Consider the following 20,024-nt stretch of genomic DNA (forward strand, 5'->3'; position numbering starts at 1 on the left):
CGTGTATATATATATATATATATATATATATATATATATATATATATATATATATATATATATATATATTATATATATATATATATATATATATATATATATATATATATATATATATATATATATATATATATATATATATATATATATATATATATATTAGATTATTATTATTATTGTTGTTGTTATTTCTTTTTTTATTGGAGGGGTGAATATCAAAGGGCAAAAACGTATTTTCCTGTAATAAATGTTGGTATTTTAAGAAATAAGTCAAAAATCCCTTATTTATTTCCCTACTCTATACGGAGTATTACTTACCAAACGTCAAATAAAGGAATCTTACGTATGTGATTCCTTTCCCATAATATACCAAACAACTAAAAATGGTAATAGTTAACGTTACTTTTTCCCCTTCTTATTTGTTTCCATTCCATTCCCTTTCCGACATTTATACCAAACAAGCCCTAAAAGAAAATGGGAAAAACATTTAGAAATGGAGGGAGTAGTGAGTTATTTAAACTTTTTCGAACTAAGGGCGTGTTCGGCGGTAGCGTTTGAGGTAGTGGGTAGCGTTTTGACCTAATCAAGACGCTACTTGTAAAATTTGTAAGTGTTTGGTAAAGTAGCGATTTAGGTAGCGGTTAGCGGTTGAGGTAGCGGTTGGGCAGCTTTTGTCAAACGTTAAAATTAGTAGCGTTTAAGGTAGCGGGTAGCGTTTGACAAGTTTATAACAAAGTTTTAAATAATATTCTTGCTTTTATTTTTATTTTTATAATATCAACCGTTACTTTTACCGAACACTCATATTAGTTACCGCTACTTCAACATCTAACCGTTACCCGCTACTATTCACCGTTACTCGCTACTTTAACCGCTACCCGCTACTCAACCGCTAACCGCTACCCGCTACCGCTAATTTTGCCGAACAGGGCCTAAACGTGTTAAAATGAAAGATAATTATGTGATTTGTATCCAATATTACCCATCAAATTAAGTGGTACATTTCCAAAATCATGTACTCGGTGTATGTTTAATTATAAGGGTTCCCGTTAAAAAATATATACGGAGTATATATTTTAGGAGGAAGTATATATATACAAAAGATCTTGTGCGCACAAGGTGTACAATAAATTTATTGTACACCAAAATAACTTTTACGTAGTTTTTGTAACTTTTACTATATTTTGATTAACTTTTATATTATAACAAAAAAGGTTGATAGATAAACATTTTAAACCGTTAAATAACTAACTTTATACATTATTAGTGATTTTGATGAAATATTTTTTATAAAAATGAAAAAAAAATGTAACTAAAATTTTTATAACTTTTACATATATAAAGGTAACTTTTAAGTATTTTAAGTTAACTTTAATTTCGGTGTACAATATTTATTGTACACCACTTGTAAATAAGAATTTGTGATATCTATAAGGGTTAAAAGCAAGTCGACATTAACTTTAGGAGGAAGTAATACATTGAGAAATCTTAATTTGAAAGCCAGAAACATAAAATTGGAAAGCAATTATGAATTACTTCGTCTTTTTTTTTTCTTTTCAAAATCAAGTGTTTTCAAATCCTAAGCTAATTGTTAAATTAGCCTGTCATGTCACATAACATTCCAAGATGTTTTCTTTCCTAGCTAGTTTATGTCTCAATCGTTAGCTATTAGCTTGTTATTTAATTTAGTCATACTTGTACTCAATGTTTTAAATTCAATATTATTTAGTGAAAGCTTGGCTAAGCTAATTTCTTATTTCAACTCCAATGGTCAAGCTAGTAGGTTGAGATTTCTAGAAATTGCAAGCAAGTCCCTAACTATAAGCATTGGTGTGCTCTTGTGCTTGGAAAAATGTTGTGCGATTTAAGTAATAACTAAAATAAAATTAAAATTAAATGTTTAATTGTAAAGTGGACCCATTTAAATATCATGCTAGTTTGATAAATCTTTAATTAGCCGCGTTCGCTAATGCATATTCAATTATTCCTGCTAATATACAGAACTAGTATTCTATGCACGCAATGCGTGCAGATATTTTTAAAAATCTGATTTGATATATACGCAACTATGTTCGAACGTTTTATAATTTTTTTTAACAATTTTTATTAGTGCATTATCAATACCTTATGTGGACACTTAAGTGCTAAGTTATTAAACTAAAGTTTGATCATAATGAACTAAAATATTGTGTTTTTTACTTGTTCATTTTTTTGCGTTTTTTTGCCGCAAAGTGCTTAAGAGTAAGACTAAGTTTAATTTTGTAATAAAAAAAATGTAAGATTGAAGGTATGAATTCCAATTTTTTTTAACTGCCTTATCTAATTGCTTTCATGTTTGCTATAGGAATTAAATTAAATTGTTGTTGACTTTCGGTTGTCACGTGCATTGAAATTTTGTTTTCTACAATATGAGTTAAATTATCAGTTTTTTAGAATTATTATAATTAAATTAAATTAAAACTTATTAAGGGTATTATAGTCTATTCCATAAGGGGACACCAAAAGGTCATTTACTAAAATGACCTCATGAATTCCCTTGTAAAATAGAGATATATATCTTATATGCACTCGATGCATGTGAAATTATTAAAAACTTAAAATTGTATTTTTACTTAATATTGATGTATGGGCGTAAGCAAAGATCTTGTACATACTACGTGCAACTATATTCTTATAGTCTTTTCTACACAATCATATCTTACCATTATTATGGAAAATAAATGCCATAATAGTTTCCTAATTTTATACAAAGTCAAAGATCTCCAAATATTAGACCATTAAATTTACACATATGGGGATTAGCCCATAATGCTGGCAACAAAAAACTTCCTGATTTGTTATTGATTTTTAGTTTTTAAAATCAATAAATAATTAGATTTTTAAATCAATAAATAATAACTTTTTAATTGAATTTAATTGTGAAAGTTTAGAGGGCAATTTAGTCTTATCTTAGAGGGACACCAAAAGTGGTGTTACTGAAATATCCCTCAGCTCCACTCTTCACTTATATAATAGAGATTATACATATTTAAACATAACTAAAAAAAAAAAAGTGGATATTTTGAGACGAATTTGACAAATTCCCCCGAGCATTGTTTTCTTAATAATAAATTTGAATAGCGTTAAAGTCAAATTAAGTCAAGTAAAAAAAAGGGAAAAGGTACATATCATATTCTCATGGCCCCGTTTAACAATTAGTTATTAGTTGTTTGTTCTCCCTCCGTATTTGTTTAGGAGCTACATACACATTTTCGGCCGTATTTTGTTATAAGTTCCATTTCTATGTTTAGTAACTTCTACACAAAATATTACACCCAAAGTCCCCTTCCCCCATTTTTTATTATTTCTCTCTCTTATGGTCCCATTATATATGTTCACATCATATCTGTATACTCTACTAAAACACAGAACGCTCAGTCTGAGGCTGACAAGTGTCCCTGTGTAATAATTTTTAATTTTTTTAAAACTAAATTCTACCAAATTTACATTATTATATACGTTATGTACTTTTGGTATAATCTACTATAGAATATTCAATTTTCACGGAATTAGTTAGCCTATAACATCTACTATAATCAACTATAAAATCTATTATAATCTACTATAGAATATTCAATCTACTTTTTTGGTTGTGTGTAACAAACTTACATTATTAGATTGTTAGAATATACTTAGCAAATCTTTTGATTCTAGAAAATATTTATACGTACATAAATTTGGTATACTATTGATTTAAGTGCTATAAAAAAATGGCTGCAAACTTAAAATAGATCTAACCAAATTCATATACCGGATAAATATTTTGATATTGTCGTAAAACTATATGCCAATAAATCAAAAAATGATACACTAATTACTTATATTTGGTAAACTTTTTAAAAATTACCCTACGGGTAACGTATGGTTTCAATAATTGCAAACATTTTAGTAATAATCCAAATGAGTTTTATACTTTATATTATAATGAACCATATTTTAAAAAAATATCTTTATAGTGGAGTTTCACGGGTACTTTATGATATATAATAAATAGGTAATATATAACATTTTAATATATAACTTAAAATAGATCTAACCAAATTCATACCGTATAAAATCTTTTGATATTGTAGTACAACTATATGCCAATAAAAAACCTGATACCAATTAATTACTTATATTGAATTGTCTAGGGTTTGCAGTGTACTACGTACTCCCATAAATATATAAGACACGTCTATTAGTTATTGAGTAGCATCTATATCTATATACCTTACTAAAAGACATGGCACTAGCTACGAAGCTAACACGTATCCCTATATTTTAGTATTTATTATTTACTTTTTTAAACTTACATATATATATATATATATCAAATAATTATTTAAGGTAATCAATATATTTTACAAATCTATTTTATCTTATACAGAATATTTGAAAAACTAAAACAATTATATTACTTTGTCATACTTAAAAGGAGTTTTCTAATAATGATCTATTATTTTGTCAACCTTAAATAATTATGATTCCCAAAAAATTTAGAGTGACCAAATATAACTAATAATGTATAATATCTTATACGTAATATAACATTTTAAAAAATAGATTTGACCTAAAAATAAGTACAACTATTGAATGAGGAATAAGTATCATGGAGTATGATTTATATTGCTTGCATTTTGTAATAATCCAACTATTGAATGTGGAATAAGTAATAATCTAAATACCCCGATTCTATATTTTAAAACGGTTACTATATTAGGCGGATAAGCTTATGCCAATTGCAGAGGATTTCATGAAAATTAAATTCTTGTAGTAATAATCAAAATATTTGGTATGCTTTTTAAATATTACCCATATCAAATACGGGTAATATATGGTTTCCAAATATTTTCGTAATAATCCAAACGAGTTCTATACTTTATGTTATAATGAACCATATTTTAAAAAAAAAAATCTTTACAGTGGAGTTTCATGGGTACTATATGAAATATAATAAATAGGTAATATATAACATTTTAAAAAAATATATTTTATTTGTTTATCTTATTATATATTATAAAAAAAGTATATATTACATATAAATTAATTAATAGATATATTATTGTCAGATTAAGCTGACTGCATTTCATGATAACAATGACTTATCAATATGAAAATTTCCATGAAATACATCAATGTTTTACATAGTCAATCTCATGCATAATATCTTAATCATACAAGTATTACCTTGCATAATACTATCTTAGTATATTTTACTTAAATAACGTACATGGACATTTTATTTGGAATGCAATTTTGTGTGCCACTTTTATACACAATAATATTGTTGACAACATTAATAACATACATACATACTCCTTTAATCCTTTATACAATCTCATGATAAATTCTCACGCATTTATACAATGGAATTATGAATATCTTTGCATATACTCCATCCGTCCCAAATTACTTGTTACACTTTCCTTTTTTGTCCGTCCCAGATTAGTTGTTACACTTCTAAATTAGGAATGACCCAACAATTATTATATTGTCTCTCTCTTCCCACTAATTTTTTTTCTCCCCACACCCTCTCTCATTCAATTTAAAAATTACCCCACTAACTCCTATCACATCTACTTTTTCAATAAAATAACAAATTGATAACCAAACAACCACTTATCACCTATTACTTTGTGCAAAGGTAAGTGCAACGAGTAATTTGGGACGGAGGGAGTATTAAAAATAAGACCCGTGTGATGCACGACTTACAAATTTTAATTGTAAGTGCGACGTTAATTTTTTTTATGGAAAAATATATAAACTGATTTGACAACTAAAACAATTAGATATTAGTCATACTTTTCTATTTTCTACTTTAATTTTTTTTATTAACGTGTTAAGAAGTATGTAGTTGTCCCGCTATTGATTAACGTACTGGAAGCACATCAATAAGATATAAAAACTATCACCAAATAAATTTACTAATATATAAAATCTTATGACTTTACGAGTGCGGAGTATTCTCAGTTTCATGATATTATTATCTTCAATATCTCCATAAAATATTTTATATCACAATTAAAATAATAAATTAAAGTAGGTGAAGCGAGTTGAATAAACATTTGTCTGTCTCCACCCTATTAGACGTACGGGAATATATAAGTAGTGATTCGACGAGTGATGGATATTTATAGAGATAAAAATGTATTCTTTGTGGTGACATGGTATGTGGTTTTTCTTTAGTTTTTGCGTTTTAGCAAACATAATTTTTTTCCTTCATAAATATCCACAAAGTATAATCAATTATTTATTTATTATTTTTACCACATATATAATAAGTGAGCGGAACAAAGAAAAATGGAGGGTGGGTGCATTCTCTTCACCTTATTTGAAATAAATTTTTCGAATTTATCTGAATTTATCTAAACTTACTAGACTTGGAACTGATTAAATGTAATGAAATTTATGGATTTGATTAGACCTGATTTCAAGAGAATAAACTTGATACCGGGAGGGTACTTAAAATGGATACGGATAACACAATAAAAAATGAGATAGTATTTGAACTAAATATCGAATCTGAAATGGGTCGGGTTGAACAGGTATAGTTAGGTTACATCGGGTTCAAGCTTAACTCGGTTCAAGTTTTTATCGATAGGTTCATACAATGTGAATAAATTAGTAGCGGAATGAAATGGGTAGTGGGTTGTACTTCGGGTCACGTGAATTCGCTTCCAAATTATAAAATCACAAATTCTAATATTTGAGGCCTTAATTAGGGGGACAAAGGCAATAACTAACTTTTAAAGTGTTAAGAATTTAAGATCAATAGTGGGATTAAAAGGGTTATGGGTTATAAACGATTCAAATTAAATGGGTTATAGGTTGTAAACGTTCGGATTAAGCGAGTTACGCGTTAAAACAGTCCGTATTGTAAACGAGTTTTCCTTGGGTTCAAACGATTTGGATTGAAACGGATTGGGTCATTAACAGATTTCAGATCTATATTCGGTTCAGGTTCAAACGGGTCGGTTTGTTACGGAGCGGGTTTGCTATCGGGTTTCGGATCTTAATCAGGTTAATATTTTTCGGTCGGTTCTGGTTGAATATAATCGGATCGGGTCTTAGGTTCCAGCTCGTAGGTTATTAACGATTTGGGTTCTAACCGATCGGACCAACCCAACGGGTTCAACATTTCAGCTTGAGAATTGACATCTCTCACAATACAGGATGATAACTGGCTTTTAAACCTAACATGAAGCTATTGGTGGTGCGTGAAAAGGAATAAAAAAATCTACGTATTTTTCTATGTTTCTTTTCTAAATTAATTTAACTTTGCACTTAAAGTTAAAATATATAAACCGTACATCGCGGGTCCTATACTAGTTACTATATACTAAAAGAGACACCAGGATTGACACATGTCAATTCCTGGTGCGATTTTTTCCCGCCAAAAGATTTTATTTTTGCTTTTAAATTTCTCAAATTTGGTACTAAAGATTATATTAAAGCAATATTTAAATTGGTCATAATTTTATTTTTCCTTTTTTAGTATTAAGTTCCTTAAAATCGGTACAAAATTAATAATATTTGACCATAAGTAAGATTTAGAATCGCAATCAACGACCTTACATATAAAGGTTGACAAAAGTTCTTTCAAGTTCCTAAAATTCGATACTACAAAATATATTAAAGCAAGATTTCAGCACTTAAGTTGGTCATAATTATAATATGATTAATTTGGTAAAGAATCGTGAAACTGCCAAATTCCTAAAATTCGATAATATCTCTATTATATAAGCCAGCTCCTGAGGACATTTTAGTAAATTAACTTTTCGTGTCCCCATTTAAAATGTCTAATATACCCTTCCCACTTCAGCTCCTACCCCAAACCCTTCGCACTCCCTCCCGTAGTCCCGTTCGTTTCCTTCTCTCTCTCTCTCTCTCCTCCATCAGATCTTCTCCTTCGATCAATCGATCTTCGCCGTCTTCGCTTCTCAAACCTTGCCATTTTTTCTCTCAAACTTTCTTTCTCCTACTGCTTCTCAACCGTCTGCTATCACCGCCGTCTCCACCATCACTCTGATCGGCCTTCCATCGACGTCCACTTCTCTACAACCTAATCACGTTTTCCCTAAATATCTCCGTCGAATAATTAAGGCAATTATTTCTTTCAATCTCTCTGTCTTTTGATTAATGTTTCAATTCATTGAAATTTCGCCTGTATATTGTTGTTATGGATCTTGATTTATCTTATTTTCACAGTAATGTTTAAAAAATGTGTGCAAGTTTCGTGATTCTAGCTATTCAACTTGCTCATTTGAGGGTTTTTAAATATTGTGTGCAAGTTTCGTGAACTATGCTGATTATATGTGTTCATTGGTTGTTAATTGATGTAATTAGTTTCCTTTGTTCGCATCCTTCTAATTTTCAGTAATTTTAATTCAACTATGCTGATTTTGTTGCTGATGTTATACTTGATAGAATGCCAGCAATATCCAGCTTCAGAAAAACGCTTAATTGTTCTAATTCTTTGTTAATTTGATGGGATTTTTCTGGGTTTTTTCAGGGAGGAAGGAAATAAAATTATGCCGCGATATAAGGATGAACCTCTTGATGTTCGTGTATATACCGTCTGTGGTGAATCAAAGTTCGTATTTTTTTTGTTTAAATTACTTTCTTCTGGGTAGATTTTTTATTTAATTTTGCAGTTTTAGTTTAAATTTGAAGAAATTTCCCTCAAAGTTTGCCTGATTTATTAATTATAGGAAATATCCAATTGCTTCTAATTATATACCGAGGTTGCAGCCTGAGTTTAAGGAGATGAAGTATGATGCAACATCAGTGGTGAGTTTCATTTGATTTAATTTTACCAATTTGTTTTTACCTATTTGTGAATTTTTATTTTTATGGGATTTGACAGTTGGCCGGTTGATTTTGGTTGAAATAGTACTTGCTTTGATGAAATTCAAAAGTTCTCCGATATAAGGCTATATATTGGTATTGATTTTGGTTGAAATAGTACTCCAATATACCGCTGTAAAAATTACTCAATATTGTTTGCAACAATTATTATCTGGATCGATTGATTTCTGGGAATATTTTTCCGTGAGTCAAATTCCGGGTTTTGTTGATTTTTGCTGGAAGAAAACAATTATCATCGGTCCCGTTCGTTTTGTGTTTGATCTGTGCATATTAACTGTTTAATTTTGATGTAGATTTTATAATTTTGAGGATTATGCGATAAATTAATCTGATTCGTAGTTGTATTCAGAACCTATTTATTTATGTGTTTTCTTTTTTTGTAACAGTAATAGTTTCCACGTTAAGGTACGAGGTTCATGTTTTTGTGATAGGTCATAAATTGGATGTTTGTGCTTAATTCAGCTTGGTTCGGTGTTTGCCAACTCTTTTTTGATATGATTATGAATGAATGAATTGGTTGTTTGATTAGTATTTGAACGATTATGATTTAGTAGAGGTTTGTGAATGACTTTCTGTTTTGGGTTTTGAATTAATTATATTTTTCAGGTGTCTTTGATTAATGCCTGTCCTTCACATGAGGTTTTCAGTTTCGCATTTGGTGAAGGGATCGGAATAATCTCATTGCTGGTGGATGTAAAGCTCAGGCATGTAATCAAATGTTCCTTTTAGTAATTGGAATTGGTGGTTTTATTTCAGTTTTAGGGTTTTAATTCCAATTAGTAATTATCTCTTATTTTTAATTTTCTGGGTTTAATTTCAGTTTTAGGGTTTTATTTCCAATTCCAATTTTTTTTTATTTCAGTTTTAGGGTTGATTTCTTTAGTTTCATCCCTTTCAGCTATTATACTTTTGTCCATGTAATTCATAACCATCACCGCTGCACGGCTAGAAACACAAACAAATAGTCTGATTAAATCAATAATCAGACACTATGCGCAATTGTGTACTTTCTTCAACTAATGCATTGTTACATTTAGTTATGATTTTACATTGTTTAGTTAAGCTTAGTGCCTGTCAATGTTCCATGGCTTCTTGCTCTTCATTACGTTGCCCTTTGGCTTGCCCTTGACTACTTTCTGCTTGATCTTTTGATTATCCAGGGATGAACAACAATTTGGTCCAAAATGGAGCTCCACAAGGTGGTGCAGGAATGAGTATGGTTGGGTTGAGAGGAGGTGGGGCAATTGGTGTTCCTGATGTATCTCCTGCAGCTTTGTCATCTGATGGTCGTGGAAGGAGCAATGGGGATTGATCTTATGTTTCACCAGTTCCATATAAGTTTGAAGGTGGTCTTAGAGGGAGAAAAGGAATTCATGTTGTTGACAAAGTTGTTGAAAGGAGGCCGAGGAGAATGATAAAAAATAGAGAATCTGCTGCAAGGTTCTGAGCACAAAAACAGGTTTTACATATTGTCCTTTTCTTCTTTGCTTTACTATCATTTTAAAGACTGCTATGTTTTGCTTGCTTGGTTATATTTTTATTTATTTATGGTGTATCTTTAAGCTTTAAATGCAAGATATTCATGTTAAGGCTGATTGGTTAAACATTGGATGGAGTAGTTTGCAAGCATATTGCAGTTATCATAGTCCAACTTTGTATTATTATTCTCATATTAAGAGAAATTAATAGAATTTTAATTACTAATAGATTAAATTGTGTCTGTTTATGAAGATGTTATAGTTTGACATGAATCCTACGATCACTGTTTTTGGTATGTCAGTCTTTCCCTTCTCCGCTTCTTTTAACTTTTGAATGATTCTTTGATCATGTTTATGAATTTTGTGTTGGGAATTTGAATATAGTCTGTCTGGATGACTTGGTTAATTATATTTAGTGTTTGGAAAATTGTTGAAGGTTGTGTGTCTGGAGTATTTTTGTTGTAGAATTCGAGTAGGATCACTTATTCACGTTTGTATATTGTTTTGAAATTATACGAATCTGTCTGATTTTGTTTCTTTATTTTGTTTAATGTCGATGATCTCAACGAGATTTTAGATTTCTTAGTCATTGATTTGTTTTTAGTATGACTTTTGAAAAATAGTTAAGTGTTGCAATTAGATGGGCTGCTATGGAATTTAAAATGAGTCAATGATAAACAGAAGGAAAGATAAACAGAGGGAAAGATCTGCTTGAAGTATAACTTAGTACATATATCTTTCCAGTAAGTCTGAAATGTAAACAGGCTTCCAGAGATGAAACACTCCCTTCCTACAATGAAAAATTCGAAATATATCCAAAAGGTTGTACAATTGATGACTATCTCCTTTTCTACTCATACAATGATACAGAGCCAAAACATCTATCATAGATGTTGATACATATGAAGTAAAAGGACTCAATTTCTGATGCTTATTCAACAACTTAGTCAATTCATGAAGTACCTCCATAAATCCAATCAAATCAGTAAAGTGAACTGATTCACTTAAAATTTTGAACATATAATGCGTGCAGTCTTAAATAAAATCAAAAGATTAAATTGTGTCTGTTTATGCAGATGTTATAGTTGGTTGCTCACCTTGATATCCATCCTCAAATTTAATTATTGTACACCATTTTATATGCTTAATTTCTTTACTTTGACATTATAGTTTAGATTTCACTTCTCTAAAGGCACAATTAATTGAGTACAGGCTGGTAGCTTCTGCATCTGCCTTGCTGTTTTCAGATTGCATTCAGCTTTTCTTTTGGTCTTTTATGGACCAGGCTGCTGTTTGTTTGTTCTGGTGTATGCAGGGGGTTTGGACACCTCTGCTTCTGGTTGTAATTGTAGCTGTTGCTTTCTCTACAGGCTGCTGCTATGGATCCTGTTACTTATGCAGGATGGTTCTATTGCTCTTGCAGTGTGGTTTGCAGGCACCTTCTCCGTGTTTCTGGTGTGCAGGCTCGCTCTGCGTGCTTCCTGTTTGTTGTGCTTTTGCTTTGAGTTTCCGTTAGGCTGGTTTGGTTATGCCGCTTGCCTCTGTGCAGGTTGGATGCTAATTTGCTGCTTTGTATTTTGTTTTGTTGAGGGTGCGGTTGTGCTCCCTTAACTGGTGTTTGTTGCTTCTATGGTTGGATTTTGATTATTTTCTACGTTTTGGTAATAAAGTTCGCTGTTTTACCCAAAAATACAAGGATGATGTATAATTTTTCTTTAGATGAACTTTGTGAACAATATTTGTGGCATATTATTTTTGGTGATTAGTTGCAATTACACAATTTAAAGTTCTTATATTATCTCGCACGCATCGCGTGCATATAAGACTAGTATAACATATTGAAGCAAGATTTCAGCACTTAATTTGGTCATATTTTGATAGAGAATCGTGAAACTGCCAAAAAAAGAAGGAAAACGATATAAATTCGCAATTTACGGTGCACGTTATGGGAATTACCTATTACAGAAATTGTATACATAAAAAAATAAAACGAGATCTTCGAAAATTCATACAAATTTTTTGCTACACGTACATTACTTTCATTCTTGAAATCAACTTCTATCACAAAAATCACACAAAAAAAGAATATATTTGACATTTTTAGACTAAAAAATAAAATCTTTGAGAATATCTTCATAAAGTATAAAAACCCATGAAGGTTAGAGGTTAAAAAACCACAGTCCTTACATTTTAGTACAACTGGAACTCCTTGTAATTTTTTATTTTTGAACGAGTTAGTACAACTCTGACCATTAGCCAGTTGAAACTACCTAACCACAAATATTTTATTTATTTTTAATACTAAGTTACTTACATATTTTTATTAAGTATCAAAAAAAAAATTATATAGACTTATAATCAATGTTACTGTTATAATCCATGTGGTCATAGGGAATAATGGGATATAAAAAAAATTATTTAATTTATAATCTCCTTACATTTTGATGTGGAGAACTAACTAAGTTTTATCCATTCCCTCATAATTAGCGAGATTATGGGCTTTAATAACTTGGTGCCTTTCAAGCTTATTACATATAACTACAAGATACAACCAAACATGTTCAACTATTTTAAAATAATATCCGCTATTTACTTTTAATTATCTATTTAATACGGAGTACATAGATTCTTCCACTTCTTCCACTTTAGTTATATTTAAAAAGTTTAGTAATATTTACTTTCTTCCACCTTCTACTCCCTCCGTCTCTTTTTGTTCTTTACGTTTGGCATATTTCACGCGTTTTAACGATTAATTAATTTGCATCGAGATTCCTCAATTTTTTTATTTAAACAAGATAAATTACGTTTATTTATAATGTTTTCACTTTTATCAAAATTCTGATATTGGGAAATGAGAAAAAATTTAATGTCCCAATGGAAAAGTGTGAAAGATTAAATGACCTATGAATTTAATTGGTTAAAATAATAATTGGACATAAATTTTGATAGAACTAGTTTAGGGCCCGTGCAACGCACGGCTACTACTAAAACAATTTATTATTTTAATAGTAACTAAAAGACTTGTGATATTAGGAAAACATGAGAGTAAAAAGGATATATGAAAAAGTATAAATTCAAAATTGTGTAAAAAAAAATATTCAAATGAACTAAATTTGCACTATTACTATGCAAAGTTAGAAATTATAGTCGTTTACTTGTATGTAGAACGATCTAACAACGTTAACCAAACCCGAATGACTCAAGACTAATTTTCGAAAAGACCCGAGCATAACTGAGTTAGTCAAATACAACATATTTTGAATTGAGTAAAATCTTGATAAATAAACTTATATGTTAGTCTACTTACCATGCATTATTATTTTAATCAACATTCTTACTTACCAGTTACCATGTATTATATTATTAATAGTAGACTAGCATTAGAAGTTCATTTATCAATATTTTTTATATTTCTTATCAGATTAAAAAGTAATAATAATACATAAAGGAAATTATATCATAAAGGAAAAAATAATATTGATTTAGCTTTCCTCCAATAATATATTATGCAATACACATCTATGGTAATTAAAATATTTTTTTATCTTAGTTTCCTAAAAAAACGTAATGTAATTTATTTATTTTAAAGTAAAAAAAACAAAAAAAAAAACTTTTTGGCGGAAAAAAATCACACCAGGAAATGACAAGTGTCATTCCTGGTGTCTCTTTTAGTATATATAGTAGTAGATACTAAGTCATTTATGTGATTATATAAAAGGAAAGGAAATTTTGTGAAACACTACCTTTAAGTTTCGTGGTTTTGTGAGTTGCTACCTTTTAAAAACTTTTTAAAATTTAACTACCTTATAAGTTTGGTTTGTTTGATTAACACTACCGTTTGACGTTTTCCGTTAATGTTATCCATCGTGTATTTCTTCTATTCTTTTATCTAGCTCTATTTATTTGCCGTTTTGTTCATTTTACATATTAAATAACTGTTATAGTGGGGTTCATTGATGGAAAACATTAACGGAAAAACGTCAAATGATAGTGTTAGTCAAACAAACCAAACTTATAAGGTAGTAAAATATAATTTTCTTTTTAAAAGGTAGCAATTCACAAAACCACCAAACTTAAAGGTAGTGTTTCACAAAATTTCCAAAAGGAAATGTAAAGAACATTTTGAAATACCCAAAAAGGAAAACGTAAAGAACAAAAAGAGACGGAGGGAGTACATTATTTCGGATTACCGTGCGTGGCACGAGTCCTAAACTAGTTTGTCACTATAAATTATTCTCCCAATATCAAATATTTACAATAATGATTTACATATCCACCACTTACATCATTATTATGGAGTATAAGAAAATCAACTTACATTCCGCAATATTTGTGTATGTCAATATTTAACTCCTAGGAGTAAAAACTAAGGAGGGAGTATGACCTTATTTGGCTAGATGATATCCTAGTTATATTCGATGGTTTAACTAGTCGATTGTATTAGCATAAAAATATTTGGTAAATAGATATAAGCTGATAGATACTTTTTACGTAAAATGACCGATCTTCCCCTTAAATCTTTCTTTTTCAAACCTCATAATCAATTTTTTCATCACAAACTCTTTCAAAACTCATCTAAACCAAAGAATTAGCCTAAAGGACAATAAAGCACAGAATCCCTTTCTCAACTGTTAACCACTAATTAATCAAAAAACATTAATATAGAGTTAATATTTAACAATGACGGTGCCTCGAGCCCAGCAGTAGGCCCAACAGAAGACTTAGTTTTTAACAAAGTATGTTTCCCATGTGCTACTCTAACTTACATTATTGTGCAGATCACTTCATTAGATTGCCAATTTCTATTATTGAAACTTATGAAAATGTATCTCAACTTGTCTGAACCGATCACACCTATGATTTAAACTGATAAGATTTTATTAGACCTGATTGTCGTTAAGACTGTGGGTTTGATGGAGGTCGTGGCTGAGCTTAATGATTCTCAATCGGAGCTCCTTTTTCTGCGGTGTTGTGTGGGAGTCGGTCGTTTGTATTTCTCTTGACGGACTTGTCCGCCTCATATGCTCGGGTCTGCTCCTAATTCATTTGATCTCGCCTTAAGGAGGATTCTACATGATATTGTTGTGGATGGTGGTGCGGGCTTTGGAGATTGGCAGTGGCGGTGTGCCACTCTACCTTTTCGGTTGGGTGGTTTCGGAGTCTACACCGCGCAGGATTCTCCCGCATATGCTTTTGTTGCCTCACGTCTCTAGTCTCTTGGTCTCCAGAACAGACTGCTTGGGCATGGTGGTGACTCTGTTTTGGGCCTTGCTTGTGATTTAGCTTTAAATAGCTTTCGGGATTTGTGTCATTTCGATCCTCTCGATCTCTTCCGTGTGGTACCAGCCCCCTGTTTATGAAAAAGTTGGCTACAGTGTACTTTGATATGGTAGAGAAGAAGATGATGGGACAGCACAACCCGAGTTCCAGAGAAAAGGCTATACTCATTAGTAACCGAGCTGCACACTCCTTAGACTTCTTGAGAGCCCTCCCAATTGAGGGGTTAGGGCAGACGATGCACCCAAGACAGTTCAGGTGTGTTTTGTGTTATCGGCTTGCGATTCCTATGTTTCCTCCTGACTTTACGTGTCCTTGCTGCTCTTCGAAAATCATAGATCGTTTCGGGGATCACACAGTGCATTGTGGTAATGATGTTGGCTTGAAATTCCGCCATAACTTGGTTCGAGATGTGCTAGGGGATATCTGTTCGCAGGCGGGGGTTATTGTGCAGAAGGAGGGGCCTTTGGGGTTTATATCTGAGGAAGGGAGAGATCTCCGTCCTGCAGATCTTCTTGTCTACTCTTGGGACAAAGGGAAAAATGTATGCTTAGACGTCACAGGTATCTCTCCCTTCACCGGGCCAGGAGTTGATGCTTTTGCTCCTGGGGTTGCTATCGCTAATGTTGTTGCCAGGAAGCAGAAGAAGTATGAAGCGAAGTGCATAGGCAACGGATATGGTTTTATCGCTTTTGCTTTCTCCACCTTTGAAGAACTAGGGAGTGATACCCTCGAGTTCATGTCTAGGGTCTCACGGGTTGCTCAGAGTAACACGACTGCTGCTAACATTCGTTCTTTTCTTTTTCATCGTTTGTGTTTTGCTTTGAATAAGGGTGTCGGAGCCCAGTTAGTGGCTAGGCTCCCATCCAACTATGTGTAATCGCTTCCTTATATAATAATATATAATAATAATAATAAATAAATAAATAAATAAAAATAACAATAATTATTATATAATTAATGATGAATAATAAATTATAATAATAATAATAATAATAAAACTAGTGTTGTCCCCGTGCCATGCACGGCTTTTCTTATGTTTTAAAGATGAGTTTAATTTTCAAATCATCAAAAAAAGAGTAAATGTCTTTGATTTCGTGTTTCACCGAGAAAACAATGAAGATAGAAATATAAACTACTATATTACTTGAAATTAATAGAAAAACTAAAAGATAAATGGCAAAAAAAATTTGGACGTGAAGGGACATGAATTATTTTGGTGGTGAAGAGACATGAAATTGGAGAAGGAAGGGTATGAAATTTAAATATAATAAAATGAAAAAATGCTTTCAAGGAAGGGCATGTGGCACTCTACATTTGTTGCAAACTTGCCTGCTGCTTCCTCCGTTCCACAATAGATGGATCGTTTCTCATTTGCACGTATGCCAACATGCTTCTTTAAACATTAATATCTCTAAATGCGTATAAGTAAACTTATAAAAAATTGATATTTGAAATCTTTCATTAATACGAATTTAACAAAATCTCACTTGAGTATGTTTTTTTTTACACAACAGTGAAATAATGATTGTCAAAGTTGATTGATGAATAGTGTGCAAATGAGAAACGATGCATCTATTGTGAAACGGAGAAAGTATTAAATATTACTCTGTAGTATAGATGTGATGTTTTATAATTTCATCAAACTACCATAAGAGTATGGCCAGGTTTTTAAAAAACATATTAGTTGGGTAGATATCAAATTGGTGTTTCACTTTTCATTATGTTGAGAATTTCGTTGTTTTGCAATGTTTAACCATTTCAATCAAATAATCATATGAATGGGAAAACAAAGAAGATGGTATTACATTGTTATGCCATTTTGAAATGTGATTAAAACCCAAAAGGAAAAGGAAAAAGACAAGAGTTGTGGTATTAATTTGGCAAACCCCCAATGAGGGGCTAATATTATTATACTTGTACTATGGATAAGCATTTTAGGGTATCCCATAATAAGAATTTAAATTTGGCAATTACAATCTAATAAAGTTTTTTTTTTTATATAAGAAGGAAAATTTGGAAAACACAACCTAATAAAGTTTCATATTTTTCAATTACAAGCTCAAACTTCTATTTTGTCAATTACAATTTTAAACTTATACATCCATTTTAAATTACAAACGGAAAATCACCGTAATGTATTGTCATAATGTTATTATAAAAACAGTTACATAATTTCTATAAAGAAAAATTGAATCAAAAAATAAGAATTAAAACCAAATAAATCGAAAAGATTTTTAAAAAAATGGAAAAATATGTTTTGTAGATATTATCTAATTGTTTTTTTAATAACATTTGACATCATCTTCCGGTGATTTTCGCCGGAAATTGATTTCGGGTTGTAAATTTAAATGGATGTATAAGTTTAAGGTTGTAATTGACAAAATTATAAGTTGGAGGTTGTAATTGGACCATAGTGAACTTTATTAGGTTATATTTTTCAAATTTCATATAACTTATAACCAGGTCTAATAAGTTTATAAACTATAGCTCCGTATTATTATTATTATTATTATTATTATTATTATTATTATTATTATTATTATTGTTAATGTTATTATTATTATTATAAATCAAATGCTAACAAAGTCAAATATTTTATAAATAGTTAGTGGGAAGCCAAGATACTATCTAGTTAGTGTTGTTATTGTTATTATTGTTATTATTATTATTATTATTATTATTATTATTATTATTATTATTATTATTATTATTATTGTTAATGTTATTATTATTATTATAAATCAAATGCTAACAAAGTCAAATATTTTATAAATAGTTAGTGGGAAGCCAAGATACTATCTAGTTAGTGTTGTTATTGTTATTATTGTTATTATTATTATTATTATTATTATTATTATTATTATTATTATTTAATTAGTTTAATTATTATTTATTTTTATTAACTAGAATAAAAAGGTGCGTTGCAAGGGTTTAAAATTAGTTTAATTAAATACAGAGTTGATGATCCATGTATTTTCTCTCGCATCTTGTTCTCATTAATCGCTATATAAATTGATTATTAGGCCATGTTCTTTTGAACTTAATTTCAGTTCCTTTCTCACCGAGGCATAGAGGTTAATAATGAATGTGACTATTGTGGAATGATAGGAGAATCGACCCAACATATTTTTAGAACATGCAGCCTTGCAAAATTGGTTTGGGAATTAAGTTCCCTCACAATTTGTTCGGACAAAGATGGACCCATTGCCTTTGAGGAATGGTTCCAACGATATATCCTGCTTTTTCATAGCGAGGATGGTAAGGACAGTACGAGAATTGACACCTTTGTGGCGGTCTTATGGAGTTTGTGGATTGCTAGAAATGCTAGAATCCATAAAAATGAGGAGGGACATGCAAGGAGAGTTTTGATTGGTGTATCACAAGAAGTTTGTAAGTGCAATATTTTCAAGAACAACCAGCTTGGACCGGGAAATAATGATGCTTCATTGAATATACATCACCTAGTTCAGCCCCCTGGATTCAACCACGTTCAACTTGGCAAGGAACAATCTTTTTATCCTAACTTTGTTTTGCAGGTCGATGGATCATGGGACAAACACACAAGGAAAGCAGGAGCAGGATGTGCCATCTTTAATCCAACCACAAAGGCAACAACAGACGGGGAAGGATCATATGGGTTAGCACTCACACCCTTACAATCGGAAGCGCAAGCATGCCTTAATGGTATCTTATGGTGCAAGAACCAAGAAATTGATGAGGTTTTAGTCTTAACGGATTCAACAACCTTACTATCCAACTTGGATGCTACATCTAAGGAGCCAAACATCACCATATTATGGACATTAGCACAAATCAAGGAGGTAGCTTCTACCTTTAAGGCATGTGTCATCATTAAAGCTGATCGACAACAAGTACAGAGGGCGCACAACATTGCTAACAATTGTCAAATAACCGGGTTTTCTTTTTCGTGTAACATAGTATAAGGAACTTTAGCTATTGTCAAAAAAAAAAAAAAAAAACAATTCAGTTCCTTTCAGTTCAGTTCAACTCCATGCTGCTACTACTGCTACTGAAACCTGCAAAGTCACATCCAAACATGCATCTTTACCCTGAAATCAATTAAATAGTAAAAGGTCAGCAGGTCTAAGATCCTTCCTAACCTCTGAGAGGAAACACATTGGAGCCTCCTTGCGCACCACAATCCCAACTTTGAAACAAATAAAAAAGAACATCACGAACTAAATTATGCCTGAACTTCACACCCACTTCACTAGAACATTGGACAACATGATCTCCTCATTGGTCCATCCTACGAGCATTAATTGCAACTCGGGCAGAGACTACCTTTAGAGAACAAAGGTATCGTGAGCCTTTATCACAACACAGAGCGGAATCGATGATGGTTCATCCTATGCC

This window comes from Spinacia oleracea, chromosome 3 (assembly GCF_020520425.1).
Source record: "Spinacia oleracea cultivar Varoflay chromosome 3, BTI_SOV_V1, whole genome shotgun sequence".
In the NCBI taxonomy this organism is placed as follows: Eukaryota; Viridiplantae; Streptophyta; class Magnoliopsida; order Caryophyllales; family Amaranthaceae; genus Spinacia; species Spinacia oleracea.